Genomic DNA, 20,931 nt, shown 5'->3' on the forward strand with positions numbered 1-20,931 from the left:
GGTCTCTGAGCCATTTATTGTCCATCTCTCCAATAGTTCTGAAGAAAAAGAAGGGAGTGAAGAAGGAAGGGGAGAGGATAACAAGTGCATCCAAAACTAATACCTAAAAGAGAAATTGTCATTGTTTAACCTGAGATTTGCATTCTGTGATTATGTTGATTGTTACTTAGAAGCAAATATTTATACCTAAATTGAAAGGATGAAGAGTTTGACAGAAGGAAAATTGGGCTTCCCAGACAGAGGGCTCAGCATGAGAGAGCAGAATATGTTTAGGTAATGTAAGCATTTAGTATTGCTGACTTGCAGACTTCACAGTGGGAAATGTCTAGGGTCAGGTACCAGTGAATTCTGAAATCCTTGCAAGAGCTTTAGATTTTATCCTCTGGGCAATGGGACCTCTGTTGAAATTTTCTGAGCAGATTGGTGATATGATCATATTAAAACATTAGAAATTCATTCTTGCAACACTGGGGAGGGGACATTAGAAGTGAGGAGAGGAACAGAGTGAGAAGGCTTTAGCTAGGTAGAGGCAAGAGGGAACAGAGTCTGTTTTAGAGCAGTGTCAAAGGGGAAGGAGTGTATCAGATAAATGAGATATTCTTAGGAAGTATAGGTGACTTGGCACAAAGACTGATGGAGTGCAGGGTGCAAGGTAGAAAGAGACAGAATTGAGGCTTATTCCAATGTGTCTGTCTTGGCAACTGGGTGTGGACAGTAGGCCCCTTCACCAACTTGGGGTCTAAGAACAGCACCAAGTATTTGTAGTGAAGCTGGTTAAGATTGGCATTGGACTTGACAAGTTTGAAGTGCTTCTAAGATTTTCATATGGAGCTGTTTATACAAAGTCTGTAGCTACGAATTAAGTTCTGAGCTAAATATATAGATTTGGGGTTGATTCCTATGTTGATAATTCCCTGTAGTATAAGTCCACCTTTTCTAGCATTGAATTCTCCCATGGCCCCCACCCCCCAAAAATTACAAGATGCAAAATTGTGATTTAAGTGTCAAAACTACAGTGAGGTACCACCTTACACCAGTCAGAATGGAAATCCCTTTGCTTATGCAAAGAAATATCTCCCTCAAGAAATCCCTTCTGTGTAAACTACCTTTAGAAGATTCTGGTGTCTACAATGATCAACATTTAGACAAGCACAAGGTGTTGGCTGAATCCCTGGGGAAAGATAATATTGTCCAGGGAGAGAGTATAGGACATCAAGAGAATAAATCAGAAGGAGAAACTGAAAGATCATTTCAATCAGGGAGAAGGTATCAGCTAACAGCCACAGGGAGAAGTGTTTGCACTACTATTTAAGGAACCATAAGTCAGACAATTGACTGAGAACTAGGAGAAACGACTGAATAGGAAGAGAAATGACAGACTGTGGAGAGACCTTCAATGTCAGGCTTTGGCTTTTCTTCCTAGAGAAAAGAGCCATTGAAGGTTTAGCAAATGTACCAATCTTGAAAATTAATAGATCAGTAATAAGTAGAAGAGGCTGAGTCTGGGTAAGGAGACCAGCTAGGAAAGAATTTCTATAGGACATGAGTGAAATAGATGAGAGACTGATCACACGTGACAGATGTGAGAAACTCTATAAAGGAAGGATCATTGAGATTGGTGCCTATTGTGAGAAAGAAAAGCCAAAGATGACCACAGGTCTGGAAATCAGGGGACAGGTGAAGAAGAAAAATCCACATAGAGTGCCAGAAAAGGGGGTTTTAAAAAGAAAAGAAATGGGCCATATCTTAGAAACATGGATTTTTGAAGTGACAGGAGGCACTCAAATGATGTCCAGTAAGTAGACATAAGACTTCAGATCCAAGATGGCATGGGACATGAGGTAATAGTAAAAAGGATGAATATAAAAATGATTTCTGATATCAGAGGACTGGTGTTGGAACACGTCCTCATCTTTGAAGGAAAAGAAGTTCTGTGAATAGAGAGAGAGAGCAGGCAGAGGAGATGGGAAGACAATGAGGAGACAACCTGTAATGAAGACCAGAGAATTGAGGAAAGAGCTGAGTTTTACCTCTGGAAGTGGCAGTTCTAGTAAAGAGAAGGAGAGTGGGAGAAGCAAATTGCATAAGCAAAGAAGTTCAAGAGTTGAGTTGTAATGAAAAAAAGGCAAGTGTGGAAAATTTTAAAATGTTGGACAAAAACAGTAGTAGCAACAGGGTTGAGAGGAAATTCTTTTTGGGGGATAAATGAACAGTCAGTGGACAGTAGACAAGAAATGATTGAAAAAAAATTTAAAGAGAAATAATAGATTAAATTACCACAGAAAAGACAGGAGATGGCTACAGCACACAAGAAAGGTAGAAACTAATCTCCATTTTCTTATCTGTAAAATGGGGATAATAAAAGCACCTATCTACAGCACTGTTGTGATAATTAAATGAGAGTTCATGTAAAACACATATTCTCACTCCCAGCAGTTCTTTGTCCTACAATAATATCCACTGCCTAAACCAGTACGTAATTCTCAAACCACTTCCATCTTGCTGCCTCTACCATAGGGCTTAGGAAAGGTATATATTGCTTTCCTAGTCTTTCGTGCATCTAGGAGTGGCCATATGACATACTTCTTACCAATAGGGATGTAACAATATTCTGATGGAGACTTCTGGGATGAAGCTGCCCATTTTTTGATGAAGGAAACAAATATGTTTGCACTATCCCTTTTTTCTCCTTCCCCCTTTTTTCTCCTTCCCTGTTTTGCTTTCCTTAAACATAGTTGTAAAACCTGGAGCTGGGGCAGCCATCTTGGGACCAGTGATAACAATCATAGAAGAACTAAAGTAATTTCAAAACCGCTGGCCTTCAGGGACTTCCCTGGTGGCACAGTGGTTAAGAATCCACCTGCCAATGCAGGGGACACGGGTTCGATCCCTGGTCCGGGAAAGTCCCACGTGCCGTGGAGCAACTAAGCCTGTGCACCACAACTACTGAGCCTGCACTTTAAAGCCCACAAGCCGCAATTACGGAGCCCACATGCTGCAACTACTGAAGCCTGTGTGGCTAGAGCCTGTGCTCCAAAACAAGAGAAACCATGGCAATGAGAAGCCCGCGCACTGCAACGAAGAGTAGCCCCCACTCGCCGCAACTAGAGAAAGCCTGTGTGCAGCAACAAAGATCCAATGCAGCCAAAAAAACAAAACAAAACAAAAAATGCCTTCATGTCACCATGCTGCTGAACGCATGCAGAAAAATCCCTACTTCCAAATTATGATTATTTGGTAAGAAAATAATTCTTAAGTGATTAGTCCCCTCAGAGTGAAGTTTTCAGTTATTTGCTCTTGAATACATTTCTAACTACTACACTTCTTAGGGTTACTTTAGACTTCCTAATCCCCACACTAAAATTTGAACTGGAGGCCCACCACCTAGCCTACACTTCCTCCCACAGGTAAGCCTGCCAATCGTAAAATGCCATCGAACACTCACTGCCATGGCACACTGCCTGCACATAGTAAGCTATTGATAAATAATTGCTGCTATTATTACTATCAATAGCCTTTGATGAGAGAAACAAAAATGTGAAAAAACAAATGAGCTACTAAAATATTTCTGTAAGAGACACAAAGCACCTTTATTGCAACAACAGTTGCACACCAATGAGAACAGACATCACAAGACATGGCAGCAGGAGATTTCTCATCCTCTGACCTCTAAACAGGTAGTCCTACAGCTTATATGTCAAGTATTCATGGGTTGCCTTACATATAACCTTTAATATTATGTTTAACTTAAATGTTATGTTGAGATTGGTTCAAGATGGCAGAGTAGAAGGCCGTGCACTCACTCCCTCTTGTGAGAGCACCAGAATCATAGCTAACTGCTGAAAAATCATCAACAGGAAGACACTGTAACTCACCAAAAAAGATACCCCACATCCAAAGACAAAGGAGAAATAGCAATGAGATGGTACATAGATAATCCTAAAGATGCCACCAGAAAACTACTAGAGCTAATCAATGAATTTGGTAAAGTAGCAGGATACAAAATTAATGCACAGAAATCTCTTGCATTCCTATACATTAACAATGAAAGATTAGAAAGAAAAATTCAAGAAACAATCTCATTTACCATCACATCAAAAAGAATAAAATACCTAGGAATAAACCTACGTAAGGAGGCAAAAGACCTATACTCTGAAAACTATAAGATACTGATGGAAGAAATCAAAGACGACACAAACAGCTGGAAAGATATACCATGTTCTTGGATAGGAAACATCAACATTTTCAAAATGACTATAGTACCCAAGGCAATCTACAGATTCAATGTAATCCCTATCAAATTACCAATGGCATTTTTCACAGAACTAGAAAAATCTTAAAATTGGTATGGAGACATAAAAGACCCCAAATAGCCAAAGCCATCTTGAGAAATAAAAACGGATCTGGAGGAATCAGGCTCCCTGACTTCAGACTATACTACAAAGCTACAGTCATCAAAACAGTATGGCACTAGCACAAAAATAGAAATATAGATCAATGGAACAGGATAGAAAGCCCAGAGATAGACCCACGTATCTATGGTCAATTAAACTATGACAAAGGAGACCAGACTATATAATTGGAGAAAGACTGTCTCTTCAATAAATGGTGTTGGGAAAACTGGAGAGCTACATGTAAAAAAAGTAAAATTAGAACATTCTTTAACACCATACACAAAAATAAGCTCAAATGGATTAAAGACCTAAATGTGAGACTGGACACTCTGCAACTCTTAGAGGAAAACAGAGCGGAACACCTTCTGACATAAATCACAGCAATATCTTTTTTGATCTGTCTCCCAGAGTAATGGAAATAAAAACAAAAATAAACAAATGGGACCTAATTAAAATCAAAAGCTTTTGCACAGCACAGGAAACCATAAACAAAAGGAAAAGACAACCCACAGATTGGGAGAAAATATTTGCAAATGATGTGACCTACAAGGGATTAGTCCTCAAGATTTAGAAACTGCTCGTGCAGCTTAATACCATCAAAACAAACAACCCAATCAAAAATGGGCAGAAGACCTAAATAGACATTTCTCCAAAGAAGACATGCAGATGGTCAAGAGGCACATGAAAAGATGTTCAACATCTTTATTTATAAGAGAAATGTAAACCAAAACTATGAGATATCACCTCACACCAGTCAAAATGGCTAACATCAAAAAATCCACAAATAATAAATGATGGAGAGGGTGTGGAAAGAAGGGAACCCTCCTACACTGTTGGTGGGAATGAAACTTGGTAGAGCCACTATGAAGAACAGTATGGAGCTTCCTTAAAAAACTAAAAATAGAGCTACCATATGATCCTGTAATCCCACTCCTGGGCATATATCCGGAGAAAAACATGGTCCAAAAGAATACATGCACCCCAATGTTCATTGCAGCACTGTTTACAATAGCCAAGACATGGAAGAAACCTAAATGTCCATTGACAGAGGAATGGATAAAGATGTGGTATATATATACAATGGAAGATTACTCAGCCATTAAAAAGAATGAAATAACGCCATTTGCAGCAACATGGATGGACCTAGAGATTGTCATACCAAGTGAAGTAAGTCAGAGCAAGAGAAATATCATATGATATCACTTATATGCAGAATCTAAAAAGAAATGATACAAATGAACTTATTTACAAAACAGAAACAAACTCACAGACTTAGAAAACAACTTACAGTTACCAGGGGAGAAGGGATTGTTTGGGAGTTTGGGATTGACATGTACACACTGCTATATTTAGAATGGATAACCAACAAGGACCTACTGTATAGCACAGGGAACTATGCTCAATATTATGTAACAACCTAAATGGGAAAAGAAATTGAATAAGAATAGATACATTTATATGTATAACTGAATCACTTTGCTGTACACACCTGAAACTAACACAACATTGTCAATCAACTATACTCTAGTATAAAATAAAAAGTTTAAAACCCTTCTAGCTTATACTACTGATAAAGATGTGAATTGTTATAGGTTTCTGAAAAGCAATTGGCAATATTTATTAAAATGCTAAAGTACACCTGTCCTTTCCCCCAGGAGTACTATACTTGGGAATCAATTCCTAGAAATAAAAGTATCTGGGTGTGTGGATGTAAAGACAAGATTATTTACTGCAGCCTTGCTTGTAGAAGAAAAAAATAAGTAATTTTTAAACAGTCTAACTGACAGAGTAAGGAATGAGAAACCCCTATTTTGAATGTGAAGTGGATGTTTAAAAAAACAACTGACATCTTTTAAGATGGATGAATGTGTGCATCATTACATGTAGAAACTGAAGTACAGAGTAGTAATGTGTATTGTATGATCCAGTGTTTGTGAAAGACGAAAACAAACCAAAAGTATATTCCCATTTATTAGTATATAGGTTTATATGAGCATGGAGAAAGGTGTGGAAATGTACATACAGGCTGTTTACCTCAGAAACTTGGCCTGACGTGAGTTGGAGAACAAAAGTTAACTTTTTACCTGCAACTGTTTGGCTTCACTTGTTACAATGAGACTTATGACTTTACTACCTATAAAGAAACTGTAGAGAAATGAAAGATTTCAACTGCTAACATACATATGTAACCATGAAATAAGTTGAAGTTACTGTGATTTTTGTTTTCATTTTTGAAAAAACACTCCGGCCCAATAATTGTCAAAACAATATAAACCGTTTGGGGATGTCTCTAAAATCTTGAGAAGATTTCAAAACTCTCTGTCCATTTTGCACATTACTCATGGAGTCATAAACATGTTTTTCTTAATGGATCATTTAGGAACCTATAATTATCTAAGGCAGATATATAAGGCTAGATATAAGAAACATTTTTCACAGGCCCTTAAAAAAATGTTTAGAGCTTTTAAACATGAGGTTGTAAGGTCTAGTAGATTTTTGGCTGATAGTTATATGAAATTAATATAAACAAACTTTCTGGAGTTACCTGCATAGTTCTGGATTCTGCATTTTTTTCTCCCAAGGGGCTTATCTTTGGATCTTCACTTGCCCTCTTGGACCCCAGAATGGTGGCAGCTGGGTATGTACTTTCCACATAGAAAACTGGAAAATTCTTCTCTGAATAATCTGACAAGCCAAAAGAGAAAAGACCTCAAAATACCAACATTGCGATTCCCTAACAATAAAACACATCAATAAAACACACCAGATAATTCTACAGCAAATCCCACATTCAAAAAAAGCCATCCATGTGTTCTGAGCTTCCCAATAGCTTATTAGTGTGCCATTCTTCAACAGAAGCAGACAACCAAGAATCAGCAGACATTTGAGGTGATTCTATCAATAGCTTTCTAATATGAGAGAGAACAAAGCAAACAAAGAAAAGTTGGAAGAAATAATCCATGAAAAGAAAAAATGTAAAAATCTTCAAAAAGGCTGTTATTAATATTCTGAAAGAGACAAGAAGATGGGGTATACATGAAGTAAGAACAGGTGGCAATTTAAATAAAAAAGAGCTCTTGGGAATTAAAAATTATCATAGCAGGAAAGGAACTCCAATAGAAAAATTTAAAGATCTCAAAAAAATCTATCCCTCCCAATGAACTTTTTCTCAGGAGGCTACCTGATGAAGTTCTCCTAAAGTGGTAAGTGAATTCAAGTGAAAAACATGGTATCTAGGAAGCTGATGGTCTCACCCTGGAGAGAGTGAAGGGATTCCCCAGGACAAGGGCAGAGAAGCTTGAGGATGGCAGGTGTGCCCAGATGCAGAGCATCCCCAGCCCACACTGGTACAAGCCAAAGACTCCAGTAGGAAAAGTGTCTGGGAATAAAATTTCCAGTACTGTGCTGGCTCCTGCTTGAAAACGCCAAGGGTCTTGAGAAATTTAGATGGAGGTAAAGTTGACATGTTCTGGAAAACTGTGCTACAAAACTCAAGTGGCTTTAATGATGACAAAGATATTGATGAAACACATGCAGCTCTAATATGAGGATAATAGTGAACTTACTGCATAGTTATTGTGAGGATTTAATGACTTGATAAATGTAAAGCATTTAGAACATACTGAGAGTGACAAAGATATTACTTGTCATCATCATCATCAGGCAGGTTATTAAACTCTACAGTTAGGCCTCCTGGAATACTGGCTCTACCACTAGTTGTTTATCTTGGGAAATTTATATAAACTCCTTAAGCCTCAGTGTCCTCATCTATAAAATGTACATAGCAATGATATCTACTTTATAGGCTAATTTTAGGGTTTGAATTAGATAAGACAATGTATATAAAGTACCTAGCAAATTAAACACTCTATGAATATTAGATATTGATAGTAATCATTTGTTTTCCATGGAAAATAACAATATTTTAAATTTTTGAGAAGAAAACTCTCCACCATTAGAGAACTATTCTTAGTTTTAAGATAGTTTTATACTGTTGCAACCATGGCATTTGTATTACTTTGTATTATTTTAAAAGTATTATGAACATTTGGTGTTTCTATAACATCTCGGTAATTATATTTTGCATCTGCCAAGCACATCATCAAAATGATTCGAAACAAGTCACCAAAACATTTGTGGGACATTCAGATTGTTTGTAGTTTGGCTCTCGTCAAGAAGACAAAAGTGTACATCTTTGTCGTTTTGGATTTTGGCTTCTCATATATTATTTCCCAAGACCCTCAGGAGATATGCAAACAACACTGAGTGTAATGGTCTTCATGGCAAGGATCCCAGCTCCAAGCTACAAGAACATTGGCAAGCATTTCAACTCCCTCAACATCTTTGACTTCAGTCTTAAAATAAAAATGAAATGCTGATTGAATAGTTATAAATGATTTTGAATGTGGGTATTTTTCAAAATTGCTCTAGGAATTTACTTTTTTAACGTTTTTATTGGAGTGTAATTGCTTTACAATGGTGTCTTACTTTCTGCATTATAACCAAGTGAATCAGTTATACATATACATATATCCCCATATCTCTTCCCTCTTGCGTCTCCCTCCCTCCCACTCTCCCGATCCCAATCTTCTAGCTGGTCAAAAGCACCAAGCTGATCTCCCTGTGCTATGAGGCTGCTTCCCACTAGCTATCTATTTTACATTTGGTAGTGTATATACGTCCATGCCACTCTCTCACTTCGTCCCAGCTTACCCTTCCCCCTCCCCGTATCCTCAGTCTGCGTCTTTATTCCTGTCCTGCCCCTAGGTTCTTCATAACCATTTTTTTAGCAAGTTTTTTAAACTCCTTGATTGCCAGTCCCACCATCTGAAAAATAGGGTAAATATAGTAGTTCTTTTCTTACCTAGTGTAGTGAGAACTAAAGGAGAAAATGCAGGTAAAGCACTTGGCAAACAAGCTGACACACGTTAGGCACAAAATTAATGTTTAACTGTAGCAGAAACAATAATGATAACAGTAGCTTCAGACAAAAGTTGAGGAGGAAGGCACATATATTGCAAAAGATAAGTGAAGGATTTCTTGCTGTTTTAAGATATCTGGGTGCTCTTTTATTTCTTCATTCGTGCGGTTTTCCATGAGTTGATTAAATGTAAATAAAATTGTATAAGTACTTCAATGTCAAATACTAGAGAAAACTTTACCATTGACCAACCTCCCATCATGAAAGTTTCTTTTTCCAGAAACTCTAGATGTCTGAATTTCCAATTTGAATAAAAACCCAATTTAAAAATTAAACCATTTCAAAAGTGATGAGGCTGGTGCTTGGAATGACTAAGTATAATTGACACCGATATTTCTTCTCAGCGCTAACCCTTTGCTTCATTGAAGGAATTTATTCACATTTTCTAACATTCCTCATGTATCTGCCATGTCTCCATCTTCTCTCACTATATGCAACACACTGAAGAAAAACACCCTTAATAAGATTCTTGTTTTGGATGGAAAAATCTGTGATGGCTTTTTCCTATCATTCAATTCCATGCTGACAAGTTTCTAAGTTACTCAAAATCTTGCATAACAATTACATAATATTCAAATATTTTAGTAAAAATTGTCCCATTAGGCAACATAAAATATTTGAGGCCAAGGCTCTGATAAAGTGTACTAGCTATCTTTTTTTTTTTTTTTTTTTTTTTTTTTTTTGTGGTACGCGGGCCTCTCACTGTTGTGGCCTCTCCCGTTGCGGAGCACAGACTCCGGACGCGCAGGCTCAGCGGCCATGGCTCACGAGCCCAGCCGCTCCGCGGCACGTGGGATCCCCCCGGACCGGGGCACGAACCCGCGTCCCCTGCATCGGCAGGCGGACTCTCAACCACTGCGCCACCAGGGAAGCCCGTGGAATAGCTATCTTTTATAAAAAGAAGTCAACCCCCTTTTTTTTTTTTTTTTTACCATATCCTAACATTTCAAAATAGCCTTAAATGTAATTTTACATAACATTTATAAAGAACATAATGTTGTAGAAACACAACCCTGCTAGGAATATGAAGACCTGGGTTCTAGGTTCAGCACTTCCACTTTCTAGATGTCCATCAGTGTCTTAAAATGTACCAGGATTTGATTTAGTCAGATACGGTACGATGACAGACACAGTGACAACTGCCTCGAAAGAAGAGTTTATTGCTCACAGTTCCCCCAAAAGAAGGGAGCATGCCACGCCATGCAGGGCCATATGGGGAAGCCCAGGGTCAGTCAGGATGCAGAAAGAGCTAAGGAAAAGCATGGGCCAGGGCCTTTATTGTGGATTTCAGGAAAAGGAACAGGCAAGGTGGGGTAGGCAGGCTAAGTGAGTTTCAGTGGGTTCTGGGCCATAGGGGTGGTCCCAGTTATCTGGTAACTGGCCCTGGGGTGATTTAGGGCAGGAGGATAGTGTCCCAGAATGTTGGCACCAATAAAAGGAGGTGGATGGGGGATATGGACTGAGATTGGTTGGCTTGCATATCAAAGATGTACTGAAGCAAGCTGTTTGCTGTCTCTGGAAATTAGCTAACCCCGGGAGAGGCAGTCCCTCGCTGGGTCCAAAAGGTCCCAAGATATCAAAGTATTCTAAAATATATTTTTAAAAAAGAAAAACATAATAAATACAATCAGTAAAAAATATTTAACCTCTCCGAACATCAGTCCCCTCAAAGTCAGAAAAATAGGGAAAATAATGCCTGCTTCTGCCTTACTCACTGTAATCAAATAGTAAATTGGATCTAGGCAGGATGCCACCAGCAACTTCTGCAACTACTCTACTACGTTACTCTCAAAACACTATTAAAGTACAGAATTTTATTTCTGAGGTTGAAATGTTAGGTTTGTGAAGGAGATATATCTAGAGCCTCAGAGAGGCTTGGTACATGGTAACTCAAATCATACCAGCTGGAGGGTAAGCTGTTACAGGAAATCACTGGTGCCCTGAGCACAAAGGATAGCTGCGGGCTGATGGTCTGCGATCATGGCAGTACTGGATCCACTCCAACAGTCCAGTCTACTATAGCCCATGTAGGGCTCAGCTACCATATTGGTAATCTTAGTACTACTGAGCAGTAACTGGATTCTGCTATGAATTAAATTACCTTGCTTTTGATGATTAGGAAAGGAGTCAAAAAGTAAATGGTTTACTATCCCCCATGAATACTTTTGCCAATTTTCTACATAAACAGTTCATTTGATTCTTTGTTTAGTTTTCTTTTTTTCCAAGTCTTGTTATTATTGACCTCGCCTTCTACAGAGTTTAAAACCAGACTCTATTCCTAAACTGGTAACTGACTACTTGTAAAAAAAATTAACATAGATCTACTTATAACCCATAAGTTGCCTTTATTTATTTATTTATTTTTGGCTGCATTGGGTCTTCGTTGCTACATGCGGGCTTTCTCTAGTTGCGGCGAGCGGGGGCTACTCTTTGTTGTGGTGTGCGGGCTTCTCATTGTGGTGGCTTCTCTTGTTGCGGAACACGGGCTTGAGGTGCACGGGCTCAGTAGTTGTGGCATGCAGGCTCAGTAGCTGTGGCTCGTGGGCTCTAGAGTGCAGGCTCAGTAGTTGTGGTACACGGGCTTAGCTGCTCCGCAGCATGTGGGATCTTCCCGGACAAGGGCTTGAACCTGTGTCTCTTGCATTGGCAGGCGGATTCTTAACCACTGCGCCACCATGGAAGTCCCCCCGCATACGTTGCCTTTTGAAAGAAATCAATAAGGCATTTGAATTGCTCCAAGATGGAAATTGGTATTTGTGTGTATGTGTGTTTGTGTAATGTGAGATATCTTATGCATATGACTCTTACACCCAAGACTTTATGAGAAGTGAGAGGTCTCAGATCAAGTATAAAAGAGGGTGGCTGTGGGAAACCGTTTAGAGAATGGCAATAAAAGAGCTTTAAGTCAGTTTTGAAGAGCCCTTTAAGCAGTCACTGTGTGACCCCAGATGGCTACCTTTGCCCATGTCATCACTGTCCTCATCTATAAAATGGGGATAATGATACCTCTTTTCTTGAGAAACAGGTATGAAGATCAAATGTGAAAATAAAAGGCAAGACCAATGAAAGGAAAAATACTACAAAATTATGTTATAATAAAATTTTCATTGTGATTTGTTTGAGTACTGATATATATGACCAATAAATTAAATTTAATTGGGAATTAAATTAAATTATAGTACAACTTAATTAGCCACCGACTGTAACACAATTTTGAAATGACCTAACTTCTTCCAGAAAATTATTTATTTACAAGGTACAATTTGTGCTGCTTTTATGGGTTTATTTTCAATCAACAGTTTACTGTTTGGTATTTCAGAAATATTTCTCTTCAGCATACATTCATTAAACATTTAATAACAACATTGTGCTAGACACACTGGAAAAGCAGAGTTGAATGAAATCCAGAAGACTACAGATTCAAGGCATAGAGACCTCATTTCTGACTGGAAGACGGGAAGCCCTCGGGGAGCAGGTCAGCCCTAATCTGAGCCTTGGGAGCTTATAGAACTACAACATGAACAACAGGGTAAAAGACACTGTAGAAATTGGAACTGTGTGTAAGAACCCAGAAAAGAGAGAACAAAACTTGCATATGGTAAGCAGCAAACAATTCCATCTGCAAGGGCCAGATTGTGTTTGTGTAGAGTACTGAGTGAGTTTAAAGGCCTTGATTGCAAAATATTTTCTATGTAAACAAGTAAGAGTGCAAGAATTTTTACATCTAAAGAGAACTGGGTTTTCCTAGTATATTATCATGCATTTTCTGGGCCTTACTATATGATATTGCTAAGCAGTCCCACCTAGTAGTGATTGACATAAATCAACAATAATTTTGGTTGAAATGATTAAAGTGCACTTTGTAGATTGACTGAAATCAGTCAAGCTACAAAGCATCTCAAAAATACAGGTGTTGGAGTGTTTGACCTTGAAGCCACTTTCTAGCTCTATGAGTCCGCCCATGCTTCTATGTATATTGAGTTCAGAGCTTATGAGACTATGGTTCTGGGTTCTGAAACAATGTGGCCCAAATACTTTTTATAGAACTCTGAAACTGACCCTTAAGTAGCTCTCCTTTAAAAATCTTCAGCTAAATATTTCACTCCTATCTCTCAGCAGTATTTAAATAAATGTATCCTATTTTGTCACCAGCAGTAAGAGAGTACCAAAATCCATCCATCACTAGCCTAGAAAAACAATAGACAGTTCCCACATTATTGACTGTGGATTGAAGCTTCGCATTCATAGGAAAAGATAAGCATGCTGAGAATTTAGAACTTAGATTCTTCTCCATTGAAGCATGAGGTTAACGCAATGTTTCATACAATGGTGTACGCGAGAAAATCTAAACTGAAAATTAATAACACATAGCTTTTCAAGCATTTTAAATTTAGTGTTCTCAACATATTTAAAGACCATGGTCACCAAATCGTGGGTGAAAATGCAAAAGGTGAATCTAATTTCCTGAGGAGATGGGGTAGGCATTGATGCTAATTTGATGGAGAACATGCATTTATTGCTAAATGGCCACTTTTGCAGAGTTTACAAGCACATAAAAAGATCAGAAAATTTGCCACTTCTGCTCTTCACATTTACTATAACTAACAGGTAATGACTATAAATAAGCCCCAGATATTAATTTAATACAGTCATCTTCCCTACCTTGAAACCTAATTTCAGAATTTGACCCTAGAAACAGGCAGTTTTTTCCAACTTATTCAGAAAGTCCTCAAGCAATTTACACTACTGAATTGGAATATGAGGAAATGTTACTTCTCTTTAAATTTACTTTATTGGGATTGGCTTGATAATTATCTATGATTTAGCAACATTAGACTTTGGTACCAAAGGTTAAAATAAATAACATTATTCTTTGTAATATTAACAGTGTATGTAGTAATAGAACAAAATAGTATGTAGTAATAGAACAAAACGGAGTGCAAAGAAACTGAGATGAACTTCCATGAGAAAAATAAAATTCAGACCAAGCTTCTGGGTTTTATACTCCTGGGATAGAATATTATTAACCCTTCCCAACCCCACTAACAGAAGCCATTTGCAGAAACCTTTCTGCAAAGGGACTTACTGAACTTAGCTTTGATAGGGTATGGGCAGATGTAATTTCTGAGGTCATTTGGCTGTCACCTTCATTTTATGGGGAAGAAAATCAAGATCCAGGTAAGCGCAGTGTAGTGACTTACCAGGATCACACAGCCAATTACCAGCTGAGTAAATTTTGTATTCTTACCACTCCTTTCTCTACATGAATCTTCCATGTTACTCTCACATCTTTCATTTCACTCCTCGCGCACAGTGCCTCAATCACACTGAGCTTCTTTCAGTCTTCTCCCAGTTCCTGCCCCTCAAATGATACCAGGCTCCCTTGTCTCTGAGCCTTCACACATGTAGTTCCTTGTTCTGAAACCCATCCATGCCCAAACCCCATCCCCACCAAACTCCATGTTCCTTAACTCCCAGCCATTGTCCAAGTCACATTATAGCAGGGCCCTCAAGCTCCCAGAAATCTAGGTTACATATACTTCCTCTCTGTTCCTATTGCACCCTCTACCCCCCCCATTATAACATGTCAAACACTATATTGTAATTGTCTGATTAATTATTTGTTTGCACTATTAGACTGTGAACTCTTTGAATATCATATTCATCATCATTACCACAGCATCAAATGCAATGCCTGAAACATGGGATTGGCTCAGTAAAAAAAAGCTGTTTAAATAAATGAATAGATAAGAACATGTGTTAATGAGCCAAGGTACTACAAATGCATTTAGAACAATGGAAGTCGAATACTGCACACATCTAGGGTACCTGCCACTATACAATGTATAATGCTTATTATTCTTCCTAACAGAGAACTGTTTTACAGCTGTTGGAAGTGGTTGTGTAGTACCACAGGAGATGAGGGATGAAGCTAAGAAGCTGACATTTGAAGTGGAATACTATGATGATTCTCATGTAGCCATTCACAACTAGAAAACAGATGCTGTGGGAATCCTCCCTTTCCAATCATACCAGCTCATGGGCAGCTACAAGGTGATTAAATGTCATGGAGTGAAGAGTTAAAAATCAGATTTGTAGTTACTAGAGGTAGGGGTTGGGGGGGGGTGAGTTAGATGAAGGTAGTCAAAAGATACAAACTTCCAGTTATAAGATAAATAAGTACTAGGGATATAATGCACATATGATAAATATAATTAAAACCGCTGTACATTATATATGAAAGATGTTAAAAGAGTAAATCCTAGGTGGTGGAGTCAAGATGGCAGTGTGGGAAGACTCGGAGTTTGCATCTCCCCACGACTACGGCTCCTGCAGGATGTGGATGGGGGACCTCAACGCCCAAGGAGATGGGAGGAACCCCAAAGCAAACCGGTAGGATGTGTGGGGACTGAGTTGGGGAGGAAAAGTGGAGGCGGAACAGGACTGGCACCCTGAGGGGTGTGGCTGAGAGGGGTGAGGGGTTCCCATGCCTGGAGGGACGCTCGGGGGCTCAGATCGTGGGGTGTGTGCCCAGCGTATCCCCTGCCCAATCGGCCGGGGATGTCTGCGGGCTCTTGGGCAGGGTCCTACGCCCTCAGAGGCCCCCTCCGGGCCACACTGGTCTTGGGGGCATGGGAGGGAGGCTGGGGGAGAAGAGGAGAGGCAGGCGGGAGGGTCCCTCCAGGACCAGAGGAGCAGGGGAAGGAGCAGAGGGCATTGGCACCACCCACTAGAGCCCAGGAAACCTACTGAGCTCCCAGGCCAGTCCCCCGGCCTCCAAAGCCCTCTCCAGGCTGCGTGGGTCCTGGGGGCATAGGAGGGAGGCTGAGGTGGTGGGGCAGCCCAGGACCAGAGGAGCGGGAGAGGAGTGGAGGATATTTGCCTCACCCACTCAAGCCCGGGAAAACTGCTGAGCTCCCTGGTGGGGTCCCCCGTCCTCTGAGACCAGAGGTGGGAGACACGGCTGGGCCCCTTCTGTTCCATTGAGCCGAGGTCCCACACCCCACACCCCCAGGGCCTTTTCCAGCCCTGTGGGTCCTAAGCAGAGGCCCCACCCACCACCCAAACCCCACCCCTGCTTAGGTCCCACCCTTCACAGCCAAGGCATTTCCACCTTTTTTTTTTTCTCCTCTTTTATACTATTGTGGTTCTGTTTTACCTTCTGGTTGTTGTTTCATCTATATGTATATTTTTTCTTTCTAACATATCTGTTTGTTTCCTAGTCTAATTTTATTTTTTACTTTGTTATTGTTCTCTTTTTTTTTTGTTTTTTGCCAACCTGTGCAGCTTGCGGGATCTTGGTTCATGAGCCAGGGGTCGGCTGAAGCTCCTGTGGTGGGAGCTCCGAGTCCGAACCACTGGACTAACAGAGAACCTCAGACTCCTGGAAATATTCATCGGAGTGAGGTCTCCCGGAGGTCCTCATCTCAGCACCAAGACCCAGCTCTACCCAACAGCCTACAAACTCCAGTGCTGGAAGCCTCAAGCCAAACAACCAGTGAGACAGGAACACAATTTTACTCATAAAAAAAAAAAAAAGTGAGATGAAAAAAGACTATGTCACAGATGAAGGAACAAGGTAAAAACCTACAAGACCAAATAAATGAAGAAGAAATAGGCAATCTACCTGAAAAAAGAATTCAGAGTAATGATAGTAAAGGTGATCCAGAATCTCGAAAATAGAATGGAGGCACGGATTGAGAAAATACAAGAAGTGTTTAACAAAGATCTAGAAGAACTAAAGAACAAACAAGCAGAGATGAGCAACACAATAACTGAAATGAAAAATACACTAGAAGGAATCAATAACAGAATAACTGAGGCAGAAGAACGAATAAGTGAGCTGGAAGACAAAATGGTGGAAATAACTGCCAAGGAGCAGAATAAAGAAAAAAGAATGAAAAGAATTGAAGACAGTCTCAGAGACCTCTGGAACAACACTAAATGCACCAACATTTGAATTATAGGGGCCCCAGAAGAAGAAGAGAAAAAGAATAAAATATTTGAAGAGATTATAGTCGAAAACTTCCCTAACATGGGAAAGGAAATAGTCAATCAAGTCCAGGAAGCACAGAGAGTCCCATACAGGATAAACCCTAGGAGAAACACACCAAGACACATATTAATCAAACTAACAAAAATTAAATTCAAAGAAAAAGTATAAAAAGCAGCAAGGGAAAAGCAACAAATAACATACAAAGGAATCCCCATGAGGTTATCAGCTGATTTTTTCAGCAGAAACTCTGCGGGCCAGAAGGGAGTGGCAGATATACTTAAAGTGACGAAAGAGAAAAACCTACAACCAAGATTACTCTACCCAGCAAGGATCTCATTCAGATTCCACGGAGATATCAAAAGCTTTTCAAACAAGCAAAAGCTAAGAGAATTCAGCACCACCAAACCAGCTTTACAACAAATGCTAAAGGAACTTCTCTAGGCAGGAAACACAAGAGAAGAAAAAAGACCCACGAAAACAAACCCAAAACAATTAAGAAAATGGTAATAGGAACATATATATTGGTAATAACCTTGAGTATAAATGGATTAAATGCCCCAACCAGAAGACAAAGACTGGCTGAATGGATACAAAAACAAGACCCCTTTATATGCTGTCTACAAGAGACCCACTTCAGACCTAGGGACACATGCAGACTGAAACTGAAGGGCTGGAAAAAGATATTACATGCAAATGGAAATCAAAAGAAAGCTGGAGTAACAATTCTCATATCAGATAGAATAGACTTTAAAGACTGTTACCAGAGATAAGGAAGGACACTACATAATGATCAAGGGATCAATCCAAGAAGAAGATATAACAATTATAAATGTTTATGTATCCAACATAGGAGCACCTCAATACATAAGGCAAATCCTAACGGCCATGAAAGGGGAAATCAACAGTAACACAATAATAGTAGGGGACTTTAACACCCCCCCTTACATCAGTAGACAGATCATCCAAACAGAAAATAAATGAGGAAACACAAGGTTTAAATGACACAATAGACCAGAGAGATTTAATTGATATTTATAGAATATTCCACCTGAAAGTGGCAGAATACACTTTCTTCTCAACTGCACATGGAACATTCTCCAGGATAGATCACATCTTGGGTCACAAATCAAACCTTGGGAAATTTAAGAAAATTGAAATCGTATGAAGCATCTTTTCTGACCACAATGCTATGAGACTGGAAATCAATTACAGGGAAAAAAACCTGTAAAAACCACAAATACATGGAGGCTAAACAGTGCACTACTAAATAACCAAGAGATCACTGAAGAAATCAAAGAAGAAATTTAAAAATACACAGAAATACACACTTCCTCAGTCGCCGGCGTTCCGGAGCCCAGACGCCGCATCTGAGTCACCCGGCACCTTCTGTTCGGTCAGGCGTGAGGGTCTCGCCATGGTGTGTCGTCTGTGCCGCTAGACCCGTTGTATGCCCGTGCACTCGCCCAGCCAGCCGGCTGGCCTGCGGAGTTCCCACCCATGTCCCCCGGCTGGTCCAGGGGGTCCAGGCACCGCCTCAACAGCGGCTCCACGGGACGCGCAGACTGGACCACAGCCTGCACCCTTAGCTGACGGCGTCATGAGGCACCTGCCGTACTTCCACCGCAGCCAGGCGGTGCGGGGCTTCGGTCGCGGCTCCAAGTAGCTGGGCATCCCTACAGCTAACTTTCCTGAACAAGTAGTAGATAATCTTCCAGCTGACGTATCCACTGGCATATATTATGGTTGGGCCAGTGTTGGAAGTGGAGACGTCCATAAGATGGTGGTGAGCATAGGATGGAACCCAAACTACAAGAATACAAAACAGTCCATGGAAACTCATATCATGCATACTTTCAAAGAGGACTTCTACGGGGAAATTCTCAACGTGGCCATCGTCGGCTACCCCAGACCAGAAAAGAACTTTTGATTCTTTAGAGTCACTTATTTCAGCAATTCAAGGTGATATTGAGGAAGCTAAGAAACGACTAGATTTACCAGAACATTTGAAACTCAAAGAAGACAATTTCTTCCAGGTTCCTAAAAGCAAAATAATGAATGGCCACTGATGGAAAAGCATCATATTTATTCATTCACTGTTTTCTAATATTTTACTGCTTATAACTCTACAGTCTCATCTTGGTTATACTTTAAAAATCAAACATTTTCCTACATTAAACTGTGAATTAATGTGAATTAAACAGTACAATGTAGTTACCATATTATGTTCCAACTGTTCAATTAAACCCATCATGTTACAGTACTAAAAAGGTTCATTTTAAAAATCAAGATTCTTTTTTATGTAATATGTTAATTAAAATGTACCACTAGAAATGTCTTAAGTGTTTTATAATGGAAATGAAATATATATATAAATATGGGTAACAGGCAAGTCACTAGTTTGAGATGAGAACTATAATTCTCATGGTAAAATTCTAGCATGCATGTACCTGTATAGCATGCTCTGATAATCAGAAGGCTTATAAAAGTAACTATATTAAGCAGAGGCTTGACAGTTTATTACAAACATAAGGGGAAAAATTCAGACTTCATATTTTTGATATTTTGTGCATTTATATATTATTATAGACATGAAGACGTGAAATTTCATTTTAGTTAGTCATTTCCTTTAAGGGCTCAAATCATTATACTGTGTTCCATTTTTGTTACAGCTGCCTCAGTTCTAATTGGTCTAGACTCTCTCCCTATTATTTTTTTGTTTTTCTTTTAAAACAGTAAAATAAGTGTTTTTTGAATCTCTAGCTCTCATTTATGTGTTGTATAACACTTCTCTCTTTTTAAGAGTAGATATTCTTCAACATTTTTCTTAACCTTTGTTTCCTGTAAATAACTGTCAGTGTCAGTTCTTCCATTTAGAATATCCAACTCTACACTTACAGAATGTAGAGTTTCATCTGCGTCTGTATCTGCCATCCCATTCCTTCACTATATGAACAGTGATTAAGCACATATCTCTTGCATTTTAGAAAAAACACCCAAAAGTTCATCTGTAGGTTAAACGAACACCTAGCATTTCATTTACATATACCAGTTTCTTAAACAACACAAAATACTTGTTTCCCCCACAGGGAAACTATTTTAAGAGCCAGCTAAACTATGAAATACAAGGTCATTTGTTTTTAATGTGATTATATGTTCCTGAGCAAATGCAAACTGTTGTAGTTGTGTGAGCACAATGTAATTTAAGGCTAAAGAGTGCTATTTAGAAGATAATTTTAAAGATAACTTATTATAAAACCATTTTCCCCTAATCTGCATCAATGAGAGAACTGAGTTTAACAAAACTGTTTATATAATATTTAGAAGAACATCTAAAGCTAATGTTGGAGAAGGGAGAAGCAGGAATAAATTCACTTGGATTGTTTTGACTTTTTGGTGTATGAATTTATGGCAAACAATGTAGTATGTGTCTTTTTCATTTCTTCTTTATAGAAATACTTAGAAAATGTAATTGAATGTTAGAAATCCTATACTTGAAAAAAGCCTGAATTATCAGTGGTTCTATGAAACAAAGTTAAAAACAAACATGGAAAGTGTAAAAA

The 20,931-nt window shown here is 39.1% G+C and overlaps 1 pseudogene; it reads left to right on the forward strand.

The window, feature by feature from the left end:
• Window positions 1-1,542: 1,542 nt before the first annotated feature.
• LOC112393695 (uncharacterized) lies at window positions 1,543-19,439 on the forward strand (annotated as a pseudogene).
• The last annotated feature ends 1,492 nt before the right edge of the window (window positions 19,440-20,931 follow it).

The sequence above is a fragment of the Neophocaena asiaeorientalis genome, unplaced genomic scaffold, assembly GCF_003031525.2.
Source record: "Neophocaena asiaeorientalis asiaeorientalis breed wild unplaced genomic scaffold, Neophocaena_asiaeorientalis_V1.1 scaffold7, whole genome shotgun sequence".
Lineage (NCBI taxonomy): Eukaryota > Metazoa > Chordata > Mammalia > Artiodactyla > Phocoenidae > Neophocaena > Neophocaena asiaeorientalis.